The sequence below is a fragment of the Lupinus angustifolius genome, chromosome LG01 (genome assembly GCF_001865875.1).
Source record: "Lupinus angustifolius cultivar Tanjil chromosome LG01, LupAngTanjil_v1.0, whole genome shotgun sequence".
Classification (NCBI taxonomy): domain Eukaryota; kingdom Viridiplantae; phylum Streptophyta; class Magnoliopsida; order Fabales; family Fabaceae; genus Lupinus; species Lupinus angustifolius.
This window is the reverse complement of record NC_032009.1, coordinates 15,944,069-15,956,810: the sequence shown is the minus strand read 5'-3', so window position 1 is coordinate 15,956,810 and position 12,742 is coordinate 15,944,069. Positions and strand designations below refer to the sequence as shown.

At 35.8% G+C, this 12,742-nt stretch overlaps 1 long non-coding RNA gene across 1 annotated transcript in view; it reads left to right on the top strand.

Annotated features, from left to right (window-relative positions):
- Positions 1-11,175, top strand: part of LOC109342388 — an 11,826-nt gene extending 651 nt beyond the window's left edge. The window contains exons 2-3 of the long non-coding RNA XR_002107055.1: positions 161-163; positions 10,993-11,175. This is a non-coding gene — a long non-coding RNA (uncharacterized LOC109342388). The remainder of the gene's footprint in view (positions 1-160; positions 164-10,992) is intronic.

The window sequence follows — 12,742 nt, the reverse complement described above, 5'->3', positions numbered from 1 at the left end:
ATGAAGTGGAAATACATGTCTAGAAAAATTTTTGTCTAAGGAAAGACTTGGTATTTAAGTGTATCTTTATGACCCACATCTCTTTCCTAGGAACTAACCTGGTTTATATCCACGAATTTTTACATAATTCCGTTATAATTTTGTTAAAACTTTACTTTAGAAAGTGTCGTTGTGTTGTAAGACTTTCAATGATAAATGATGATTCAAGAAATACCTAACCTTGAATCAAATGGATGAAAGCGATTAAGTTCATTTTAGATCGGAAGTTTTATTTTCGCATAAAATGTTATTTCGTAAGAATAATAATTATCAATGTGACCTAATTAGCGTTATTTTGATTTTAGCATGATGAAGATTATTTTTATTTTGGCATGATGAAGAGTTCGAGAAAAGACCCGACGAATTAAGCTCACCTGGAATCGAGGAAACAATCTGCACGACACACTCAGGTGAGAGAGAAAACATATGACACAGTGGTGTCCGAATATGCATCACGATCTTCAAACTCCCTCACAAGTTTGGAATTATCTTGGGTATTAAGAAAGCTTATACTTAATCAATTGTCTGTTTGTTCGGATTAAGTACAACAATATTTCTTATGCCAAATTATGTTAGGTTATGTTTATGTATGAAGATGCCTTGATTATTCCTTTTTAATATTTCTCAAATAATTATTCTAAGAATTATATGTATGAGATAATTTTTAAATTCAAGGCTTAAAACATGTGTTATAAATGAGAAAACTTTTCATTGAGAAAAGAAATTTAACTAAGTTTCAAGCTTTTCTCGCTTGAGCGAGATGGCTCTCACTTGAACGAGAAGTATCCAGAGAAAACGGGTTTTCTGGCTTGGGCGAGACAGCTCTCGCCTGAGCTGAAATATGCACAAAGAAAACTGGTTGTTTTCTTGCTTAAGCGAGACAGCTCTCGCTTGAGCCACAAGTGCCTTATAAAAATGATGATTCCCTTGCTTGAGCAAGATAGCTCCCGCTTGAGTGAGAGGGCTCCATACAGATAAGACTTCTTATGTCGTCTGAACGATAACTCTCACATGTGCGAGAGTCTAATGGCATTTTTTCCATCAAGAATTCATTCACTTGCAATCTTATTCAATAAAAACTAAAACACCTTTATTGGAGATAATGTTCTTTCAATAAGTAAATGTTGTAAAGATGAATAATTATATGAAATTCTTGGAAATGATACAAAACAAAGTTGCCAAATCTAAAGTGCTGTATGTAAAGAATTGCATGGTTAAGGACGAGGTCCGCCAGTGTTATATTATGCCCACGCAGCGAGATCGTTTGACCGTAAGAGGCTTGGCTTGAGAGCTGTCCAGGGTGATTCACCGATGATTCGTAGTGGTGTTGAGGTTTATTCTCTATGGTTTAAATGTTAAATTGGGGTCCCACTAGAAGCATTCCCGATGGGATATGTCTTAGGATGGGTAGATCATTATAAAAGATGGATTAACAGATTTAACTTGCTAACTTCGGTTAGTGTGCATATTCATTGTGAATAATGAAGTAGTGGAGAGGAAATTTACGGGAGAAGCCCCGAGATGTTGAGAGGGATGGTGATGGCAGTGATTTGTCAACAAAGTCTTGAGGGAGAGTCTAGGTGAGACAAGTCCCGTTTATTCCTGGATGAGGTATTCTGTTGGATCGGACAGTGCTCACATCACAAACTAGATGATCTCTAACAACCCCTCTTTCCAATCAGGACCGATGAGAGGGATGCGTAGAAAATGTTTGATACGACACCATCCTGAAATGGACAGTTCGTTGGAACAGATGGATCATATATATATATATATATATATATATATATATCCTTGAGAGGAATAAGTTTTGGTGTGATCAAATCGGCTTGTTATGAGACTTGTACTCTCGGTTATTTCCGAATAGTTATTGGGGGGATAATGGTGTAATGAGGTGGTCATATGCATTACATGCATACATGGTATTTATCGATATTGATTCTAAAATCATAAGTTTTATACTTAACTCATCATTAATACATGTGTGTATGATCATATGATATATCTATACTTGTTCTTTGTCTTGGGGTGATATTCTATGTAATTCCACGACGTCAATGATAAGTTTTTCATGTTTTACTCCCTCTCTTTCTTTTTGGTGTACTCGTCTACATCCATGTTTATATGGACAGATCGACGATGATCAGGGGCTACCGCTTTACTATGTCCCAGGATGGGGCATGGAGCGTTGAAGGAAACAGATACACCTACACTGGTCCCTGCGACCTGGAATTGGATCTCGTATGTGGTGGCTCTGTGTTGCATCTCATATTACGTAGTTCGGGAAGCATCGTTCACCCTACCAGAGTGATGGTTCATACCTGCCGGTCCATCCGCACCAGCTGAGGCACAAGGCAGATCGGAGGTTGTCAGGACCTGGCCCCAACCGGGATTCTCATCTACTGACACAATGTCAAGAGGGGCGGAAGGAGCAGGCATGGCTACTTCATCGGGGCCTAGGGAGTACACCCCGAAACCTTAATGGATTGGGCAGCAGATGAGGTGGTGGAGGACGAGGTCGATGACTATGTAGAGTTAATTTACATAGAGGATTCGGTGGAGGTTATAGAGATCTCTTCAGACTCGGAGATCGAGGAAGACCCGAGTGAGGTTTCCAATGCACCACTGGTCTAAGAGCTCTTTCTTTCTTTTGATAGGGAACCTGTGTAGGATACTTTTGTAATGCCAGCGCCCCCAATATTATTTTATTTTTATTTGTAATTTTAGTCTTTGTTAGGGGCAAAGTATAGACTCCGCCTTGTATTTTGTAAACCATGATGTATGTATTACAAATTCAAGAATTGATCACTGAGAAGTATTCAGAAAAGAATTTGTTTCATTCAATTACATTTTAAGTATTAAGAAATTATTTTCACAAAGGTTTGAAAATGTGAAGTCTTGAAAGAGAATAGATAAAATGGAAAAAATGATTTGTATGTTATATGTTACATTAAAGAAAAAAAATTACCAATTTTTCCAAGAGATTAAATATAGTAATTATGAAGTGATTTTCGGGGCGTTACAAGGACCAACCGAATTGTAGTCAGCTTAATAATCGGGTTGAATGTGTTAAAGAAAGCAATGCTTGCTTCTTGTCTTAATCCTTGGGCAACCAAATGAGCTTTGTGATGCTCAATTGAACCATCTGAGTGCTGCTTAATCCTAAAAATCCGTATACAACGAACAAAATTGACATTAGTAGGACAAGAAATAAGAGACCAAATGTTATTTCTCATGACAACATTCATATTCAGTTTTCATTGCTTGCTGCCAGCAAGGGTGTTGGATGGCTTGGGTGTAAGTGCGAGGCTCAATGGCTAAAGAGAAGAGAGTGGTGTTGAAAGTTTTGGGTTTCAAGGAGTTGGTTTGAGCCCTAGTGGTTATAGGATAAGTGTTATGGTCAACATGTCGATAATGGGATGTGGAGGGCTGGCTTTGTTTAGCACGTGATTGTCGTTGCTCGATTTGAGGGAAAACAACTCCATTGTTGGAGTTTGAAGATAACCTATTAAATGACCGATTTGTAGTAAAAGTAGAGGAGCTAGAGAGAATCGAGGTCGAAGTGGTGGTGTGAGGCACGACAATAGTGTTGTGAGCATGTTCCTGTTTGAGGCGAGCCTCCTCTTGAAGAATGAGACCAACTAGATCATCAACAAAGACATAGGATGACAACGGCGATTGTCGTTGCTGCGATTTGAGGGAAAAACAGCTCCATTGTTAGCGTTGGAAGGCAACATGTTAAATGACTAATTTGTAGTGAGCATAGAGGAGCCAGAGAGAAGTGAGGCCGGAGTGGTGGTGTGAGACATGACAATAGTGTGGCAAGCATGTTGTTGTTTGAGGCGAGCCTCCTCTTGAAGAAGGAGACCAACTAGATCATCAACAGAGACATCATTAGATTTCATCATGCATGCGGCAGAGAAAGTACCGTAGGAGGAATCAAGGCCACTTAAGATGTATCCAAGGAGATCTTCTTTGGAGATGGGATGAAGATTCTTTGCAAGGGAGTCAACAATGGAGCGTTTTCGCTCAATCTATTCTAACATAAAGAGGGAGACCCCTTGAGAAGAGTCTGCAACAAAACCTTCATAGCCATACGACGAGCCTTGGTCTAAGACTGGAACGTCTTTTCAATGGCAGTCCAGGCAATGTGAGAGGATGTAGCACGAACAACCAGGGACAGTGCTCGATCAGAGAGGGTGTATTTAATCCAAAGTAATACAAACCGACCTCACTTTTTCCAGACAGAAAAATCAGGATTTTGTTCGATGGTTGAAGCACCATCATCGGTAGTGATAGCCCGAGTCTCCGATGGTGGAGAAGGATGTAGAATGAAAGTCTCAAGATCGAAGGTCTCAAGAGCAAAGACAACGGTAGAACGCCATAAGGAGTAATTGTCTTGTTCCAGTTTGATATTGATGGAGGGAATTTGGAGATTGAGTTGGGGCTGGTGGTGTTGGCAAGAACTAGAATTGAGTGATTTGTGTGACCATGAAAGGAAGGTTTGGAGAGACGGAGAAGTGGGGAAAAAAATCATGTGGCTCTTAATATCATATTAAGATTCCATCTCAATACTAATAGGTAATGTGAGGAGTAGTCCAATAGGTATTTAAACTATTCTCTAGACAATGAGATAAGTGATATGAGACTTACTTTTCCACACATTAAAATAGGAGTATTGAGTGCTCTAATTAATTTTCTTATTTTTATACGAGCTTTCATTAAATAGTAAAAGTAGAGCATTCACTCCTCTAACGTAAAGGATTTTAAATAATTTTAGAAAGTAAGAAAGTGTCAATTGTATAACCAAGTAATCCTACTTAATCCACTATGGATTTTTGTCTCTTCTTCACAATTCTTCTAATTTTTCACTCTCATTAGCTACATATAATATTCTTTTTTTTCACCAAGTCACTCCCAACTCTTTCACACAACATTCTTTATTTTAGTATTTGTTGTATTAAATGTGAGTTATCTATTATTTTGTGCAAATTTATTGAAAAAAGCTTCAAAAAAAATCAATAAAATAAAATATATGATTTGATGATGACTGACTTGTTATAGGATAATATAATGTAAAGACAATATAGGATTTAAATTGAATTTAATCTGGTTGGATTTTATAAATCATATTGATGGCAAAGGTAAATCCAATGTATAATAAATTGAAGACTATGATATAGTTTTATTTGATATTTCTTAAGTTTTGAAGAGATAATCACAAAAATTATTCCTATAAATAAATGTTTTGTGACTTCATGTAAACATACAATTGGAGTGAGCAAAATAGGAGTTACACTCACAATTAAAGAATATGATTCATGTATTATTTTCTTTATTCTTCAATAGAAATGTTTTCTATTTCTTTATTATCATGAGTGAGTAGTTTGATTAGTTTTTGGGTTAAAGGGTGATGCCCCTTTACTATTAGGCGATGAGTTGTTATCTTTAGTCATTCTATGAGTGTTGTGGTTTAGATGCTACTAAAATTCTAACGTGTCGGCTTATTGGCTATAGGTTCACTTGCATAAGGTAGATTGGGAAATATAGAAAGAATAGCCCAACTACTAGACCTATAGAATCTGAGTTTGAGTATTAGAACATGAGATTAGTTATAGGATTCTCGGAAGATTTTATTAGGATGTCATTGAGAGATTGACAAGAAGACCAAATAAGGGACCCAATTGAATCATGTGCCACAAGAGTAGGTACGGTCTTCAATCAAATACAAGTATTATATCTCGAGAGAGAACTTAACCTTCAATTAGGTGGTGAGCCTCCACATGTTCATGAAACGATTGTGATAACAATGATTCACTAAATTAAGCGCTAACCTTGTCCTAGAAACAAGTTTCTTATCTTTAAATCCATCATATATATCTTCTGATTTTTTTTTATCTAATTATATCCAATCATTATCTCAAATCATTTTAAGTTAAATCAAACAATGTTTAAAGAATAATTAATTAATAAGCATAATCAAAAGATATTTCTAATTTTTGTGGGATCAATCTTTTTATTACTTGAAAACTGTTGGCACTTGGTTTGTTGGAAGTCATTAGTGCGAATTTTTGGGTGTAAAATCTAAAAAACTTCCAAGTTCCACATAGAAGAGTTTAGAAAAACAACTCCAAGTCCCACATTGGAGAGATGAGGAACTTGGAAAAAATTTCATGTTACAAATAGAAGTCTCATTCCTTCATATTTTCTCTCCCCAAGTTGAATGCGTTTTCATTCAATCTTTTCATTCTCCCTCATATTTTTTGCAGACACTTTTTTGCACAAGCAGCCAAATTGTGAGAATTTTGAGAACTGACACTGGTAGTATTGAGGGAAACAATTGGCACGGTTAGCCATATTGTGGGCATTTCGAGAACTGACACTGGTAGTGAGATTGTGGGATAAGAATTAACACAAGTAGTCATATTGAGGGCATTTCGAGAACTAACATTGGAAGTTAGATTGTGGGAAAAGAATTGGCACAGGTAGCCATATTGTGGGAATTTCGAGAATTGGTACTAGTAGCCATATTGTGGTGGGTGTATTGGAGATTGGTTCTTATAGTGTAGTAAGAATTCGATAATAGAGATATGCGCTGTTTTATCCTAGGGACAGCGTGGTTAATAGTCTGCTTGCACATTTTGGGCAGTGACACGAATCGTCTTAAAGAGAGCGATCTGGTCATGGCTCAACCAGTAAGTATTATTTCGTGTCATTTAGAATCGTTGCAAGCCATGATAACTACAATTTTAAGACGTTTCTACTGCAATGGCATTCGTCGATAATATTACTGGATCGAACACCTTTGACCTGAACAAACTATTTCGGTTTGATGGGACTAACTTCAAATGGTGGCAACATAAGATAGAATTTTTGCTCATTATGAGAAAAGTTGCGCATGTTCTGAAAACCGATGTCCCAATGTTGTCAGAAAAAACTAAAAAAAAAGGAAAGGGATAAACAAGCTATTGATATAGCTCTTTGGAATGAAAATGATTACTTTTGTAAGAATTTCATTCTGAATAGGTTGTCATATAATCTCTATGATTACCATAGGCTATACAAGTTTGCCAAATTAATTTGGTATGTACTTGTAAAGAAATATGATATTGAGGAAGGTGAGACTAAAAAAATGATGTTAGCCACTACCTCAAGTATTAGATGTCTAATAATAAATAAGTAGATTCTCAGTCCTATAATATACATAGAATTCTTCATGAAATTATTTTTAATGTTTTTCCCCTATAGAGTTAAACTCATAGAGCATATGAATGTGTATTCATTGGGTATGTTGTAAACAACAAGACGTACAAGTTTTATGACCTTAACGCAAAAGTGACCATTGAGTCTAAACGATGCTAATTTCAATGAAAAAGAAATTCCCTTTTAAATTGAGGAATAGTGGGGGCACATCAACTAGTCACATGCCTGTGATTAACAATAATGATAATAACGATGAGTTAGAAATAGAACATAGAAGAAGTAAGAGGCCAAAAACTGCTAGAGAGTATGTACCTAATTATATGGTCTATACATTGAAAGAGGATCGACCAACACTCCGAGAAGCTTTTACTTCTTTGGATGCTAATTTGTGGCAAGGGGCCATAAGTGATGAGATGAATCTCTAGAGTCGAAAAAGACCTGACATTTAGCTGTCTTGCCTCCTAGTTGCAAACTTATTGGTTGTAAGTGGGTATTGAAAAAGAAACTGAAACCTCATGGCAGAGTGGATAAATACAAGGCTCACCTTGTAGCTAAGAGTTTCAGGGAAATGGAGAATGTAAATTTCTTCGTTACATTTTCACCTATTACTAGAATTATATCCATTAGAGTACTAATATCGCTCATTGTGATACATAATTCATTAGTACATTAAATGGATCTTAAGACTATTTTTTTAAATGATGGTTTGGTAGAAGAGATCTTTATGGAACAACCTCAGAGTATTGTAATACATGGGCAAGAAAATAAGGTTTGCAAGTTAGACAACTCGTTGTATGGTCTTAAGGAAGCACCTAAATAGTGACATCAAAAGTTTAACAACTTAATGGTGTCGAATGAGTTTAAGGTTAATGAAGGTGACAAATGCATTTATTACAAATTCGAAAATGATGTGTACTATCATATGTCTCTATGTAGACGACCTACTCATATTTGTTCCAACATTCATATTGTGAATAATGTGAAATCATTATTGTATAACAACTTAATGGTGTCGAATGAGTTTAAGGTTAATGAAGGTGACAAATGCATTTATTACAAATTCGAAAATGACAAGTGTACTATCATATGTCTCTATGTAGACGACCTACTCATATTTGGTCCAACATTCATATTGTGAATAATGTGAAATCATTATTGTATAACAACTTTGATGTGAAAGACATTGGAGAGGCATGTGTAATCCTTGGTATAAAAATTATTAGGTCAAAAGAAGGAATTTCTTTGGATCAATCTCACTATGTGGAAAAGATCTTAAAGAAATATAAGTACTTTGACTATAACCTGCTAGCACACCATATAATCCAAGTGTAAAACTCTTTAGGATCAATGGTGAAGGTGTAAGACAAACTGAGTATGCTAGCATAATTGGCAGCCTTTAGTATGCCACTGATTGCACTAGACCCAAAATTGCCTATGTTGTGGGATTATTATGCAGGTTTACCAGTAGATCTAGTATGGAGCATTAACATGCTATAGAATGGGTAATGAGATACCTTAAGAAAACATTAACCTTGGATTACATTGTCGAAGGTTTCCAGCTGTCCTAGAAGGATTCAACGATGCTGATTGGAACACTCTTTCATATGATTCCAAAGCAACCAATGGCTATATATTTAGCATAGCTGGTGGGTCTGTTTCTTGGAAGTGAAAGAAACAAACTATTTTGGCTCAATCTACTATGGAAGTTGAGATGATAGCACTAGAAACACCTAGTAAAGATGCAAGTTAGCTGAGAAGCTTGGTTGCAGAGATTCCCCTATGGGAAAAACCAATACCAATTGTGTTGATCCATTGTGATAGTACCCGACTATCACAAAAATTGAGAACCACTCTTATAACGGTAAGAAATGACAAATACGTTGTAAGCACAACACCATTAGAAATTTACTCTCTATAGGAGCTGTTAGAGTGGCTAATTTACGCACCGAGAATAACTTAGTAGACCCTTTGATGAAAGGACTAGCTAGAGAGAAAGTTCATAATACTTCTAAAAGTATGAGACTATTGCCCTTAAAACGAGGATCACTCATGATGGTAACTCGACCTAACTGACTGGAGATCCCAATAAATAGGTTCAATGGGTAATAACAAGTTGTAAAGTGATATGAGAATGAACATCCTATTAAATTATGAGAAGCATGATTCCTGCAACATATGTAAGGATGAGTTAAACTCTTAATGAGATCTATACTCCAATTGGAGTGGAGTACCTAGGCTACATGAGTACTCTTGATAGACTCACCTATGTGAATGTGGAAGTGGGAGCCGCTTCCTATGAAATGTTTTGGCATAAATTTCTAGAGCGTTCACTATACTGGGATAGACGTGCATGACCTTTAACGTAAAGACTTTACATAATACACCTTTGAAAAGGTTATGTATGGTTAGATGTCAGAGATAGAGTTCAAGACTACGAGTCACTCTAGTAAAATCTGGATATTACTCATTATGCAAAGGTTCAAGTTGCATGACACTTTTGTTTATGCACAATCTTATTGAGACCATAAAAATTCTCGGAAATCATTTTTAATTTCAAGTGGGGGACTGTTGGAACTTGGTTTGTTGGAAGTCATTAGTGAGAACTTTTGGATGTGAAATCTAAAAATCTCTCAAGTCCCACATAGAAGAGTTTTGGAAAAACAACTCCCTAGTCCCACATTGGAGAGATGATGAACTTGTAAAAAATCTCATGTTATAGATAGAAGTCTCTTCCCTTCATATTTTCTCGCTCCAAGTTGAATGCATTTTCATTTAACTTTTTATTTCTCCCTCATATTTTCCGCCGACGCATGTCCTACAAACTTCTCCCATTTTCTTTCTGCACACTAAGAATTGGCACAGACAACCAATTTGTGGAAATTTCAAGAATTGGCAGAGGTAGCCATATTGTGGGAATTTCGAGAATTGCACTGGTAGCCATATTGTGGTGGGTGTATTCGAGATCGGTTCTTATAGTGTAGTAAGAATTTGATAACAGATATATGAACTGTTTTATCCTAGGGACGGCATGGTTGATAGTCTACTTGCAAATTTTGGGCAGTGCCCTGAAATGTCTTAAAGAGAGCGACCTGGTCGTGACTCAGTCAATAAGTATTATTTCGTGCCATTTAGAATTGTTGCTGTTAAAATGGTAGGAGCCATGCATGAATCTTGATAAAGCAAGAAAGAAAGAATGAGAAAATCATTCATTGAATGATTATTGAATTGATGATTTACAAAGTTATATTGAATTCTCTATATAAAGGGAATAAAAAACTAACTAACCTAACACCAAAACTAACTAACCATCTGACCAATATAATCTCCCATATTCACATGCACTATTATTTACATGATACAATCTCAAGCCGGAGAGTAAAAAATTTAAACTCTCAATTTGGAATTGACTTGAAGCAATAACGATCTTAACCACTCATGGCAGAAGCTATATCATCAAACACTTAATCAGCCATGACAAAATCTATATCTATGCTTTACCACCATGGACAGAAGCTAACCATCCAATGTTTAACCATCCATGTGGCAAAAGTTATATCTGAGCTTAACCACCATGGACAGAAGCAAATCAACCATTAATGATGAAAGAAAGAAGAAAAACGTATAAGAACCTCGACCCTAATATGATGCTTCAATCATGTAAAAAACACACTATAATGATGTTGTGTGTTTAATGAGAGAGGTAAATAAAAAAAGAGAGAGTATGAATGAGATGAAGATAATTGGTGGTAGACATGTTAATATATCGGAAAATATATTGTGCTCAATCATAGTTTCTTCATTTCCATGCTTCTAATGTAACAAAAACTAAACTTTTGTTGGCCATATTGCTTGAGCTGACATAACAATTCCAACAATAACTCCAAATAGTACAAGTGCACTACCAAAGATCTCAATCACAAGAATCTTCACAAAGAGAGTGTTGTTCAAGACATTAATTACATCCTATTTGATTGTGATATTTCCAGTTGGATCCCAGGGATCATAAGCACTTGCACAGGAGAATAGCACAAGAACACAAAGAGCTAAGATGAAAGGCCTCATTGCTTTAATAAGATCACAAGGGAAGTTTAGTGACCAAATGCTATGGCACTGGACGTATAGTATTGTAGAGAAAGAGTTTTGCATTGAAGTTTCTGTAACAACTTCCATTAACAAGACTCTAACATTGTTCACTTCTTGTTGATATAGTCTCTTTGTTTCTACTTGTTCAGGTGCCTTGTTCCCTCCTAACCTTGCAATGTCATGAACAGGGTCCAAAAGCAATGATAAACCAAACCAAAGTCAGAGATGCATGGAAGACCATCCCTGTCAAGAAGCACTTTGGATGATTGTTCCATTCTTTCATTGCTCTTTGTAACACAAGAATATTGTGCCTTCTTTTTCATTCAATGATAATGTGTGTGGATGATCAGAAAAACAATATACACAAGGGTAATAGGAATATGGCAGACAGAAAATGGATTGTGAGATGATACCATCATCAAGATCATCAAGAAATTTTCTTTGCCAATATATTTAACCCATGGATTATTTTGTTGACTATTTCCATATATTTGGCTTGAAGAAGAAGTATGATATAGAAGATAAGAATTTGGAGGCAAAGTATAAAGATTGGCAAAATAAACGTACACTTAGAACACCTTTGTCAAGAGGGATTTATATGTTGAAACTTGATAGAGTAGAACTTGATGAGGAACAAACCATTTCTTATCCAGAATTACTAGTTGACAGGCTCCAAAATGCTTATTTATATCAACTTCCAAAGTTTACATTCAAGATGATTTCATTGCCCTTTTCCAAAGTGTAGAATAGATTTGATTTCTGAAGTTTTCCATGAAATCCTTCATGAAAGCATAAGCGGAAGCTATTAAAAGATAATTATTGCTCTAATACTATGTTAAAATGGTAGTAGCCATGCATTAATCTTGATAAAACAAGAAAGAAAGAATGAGAAAATCATTCATTAAATGATTATTGAATTGATAATTTACAAAGTTGTATTGAATCCGCTATATAAAGGGAAGGAAAAACTAACTAACCTAACACCAAAACTATCTAACCAACTAACCAATATAATCTCCCATATTCACATACACTATTGTTTACATGATACATTATATTTCAACAACATTTGCAAGCTATGGTAACAATTTTACACTTGCTTGTTATTGCAAAGATTCCATTCAAGGAGTGGATAAACTGTAAGGGTTGTAAATAGCTTGAGGCTTCTTTCTCTGAATATGATACTGTTCAAGCAAATAAGTGATACAACTTTTTAGTTACTCACAGATTAGCTCAGAGTCTGTTGCAGTGGATGATTTGTATAGTTCTTGCATCATTCTCTGTGTCTTAGCCGTCCTTGCATTGCTTTTTGTGAAGTTGGGGACGAATAAGGTACAACATTTGTCCAATTTGAATGTTGCATTAAGAGGGAATCTTGTTTGCTGGAAAATTCTTAAATGGTGGAAAACTTTACTAT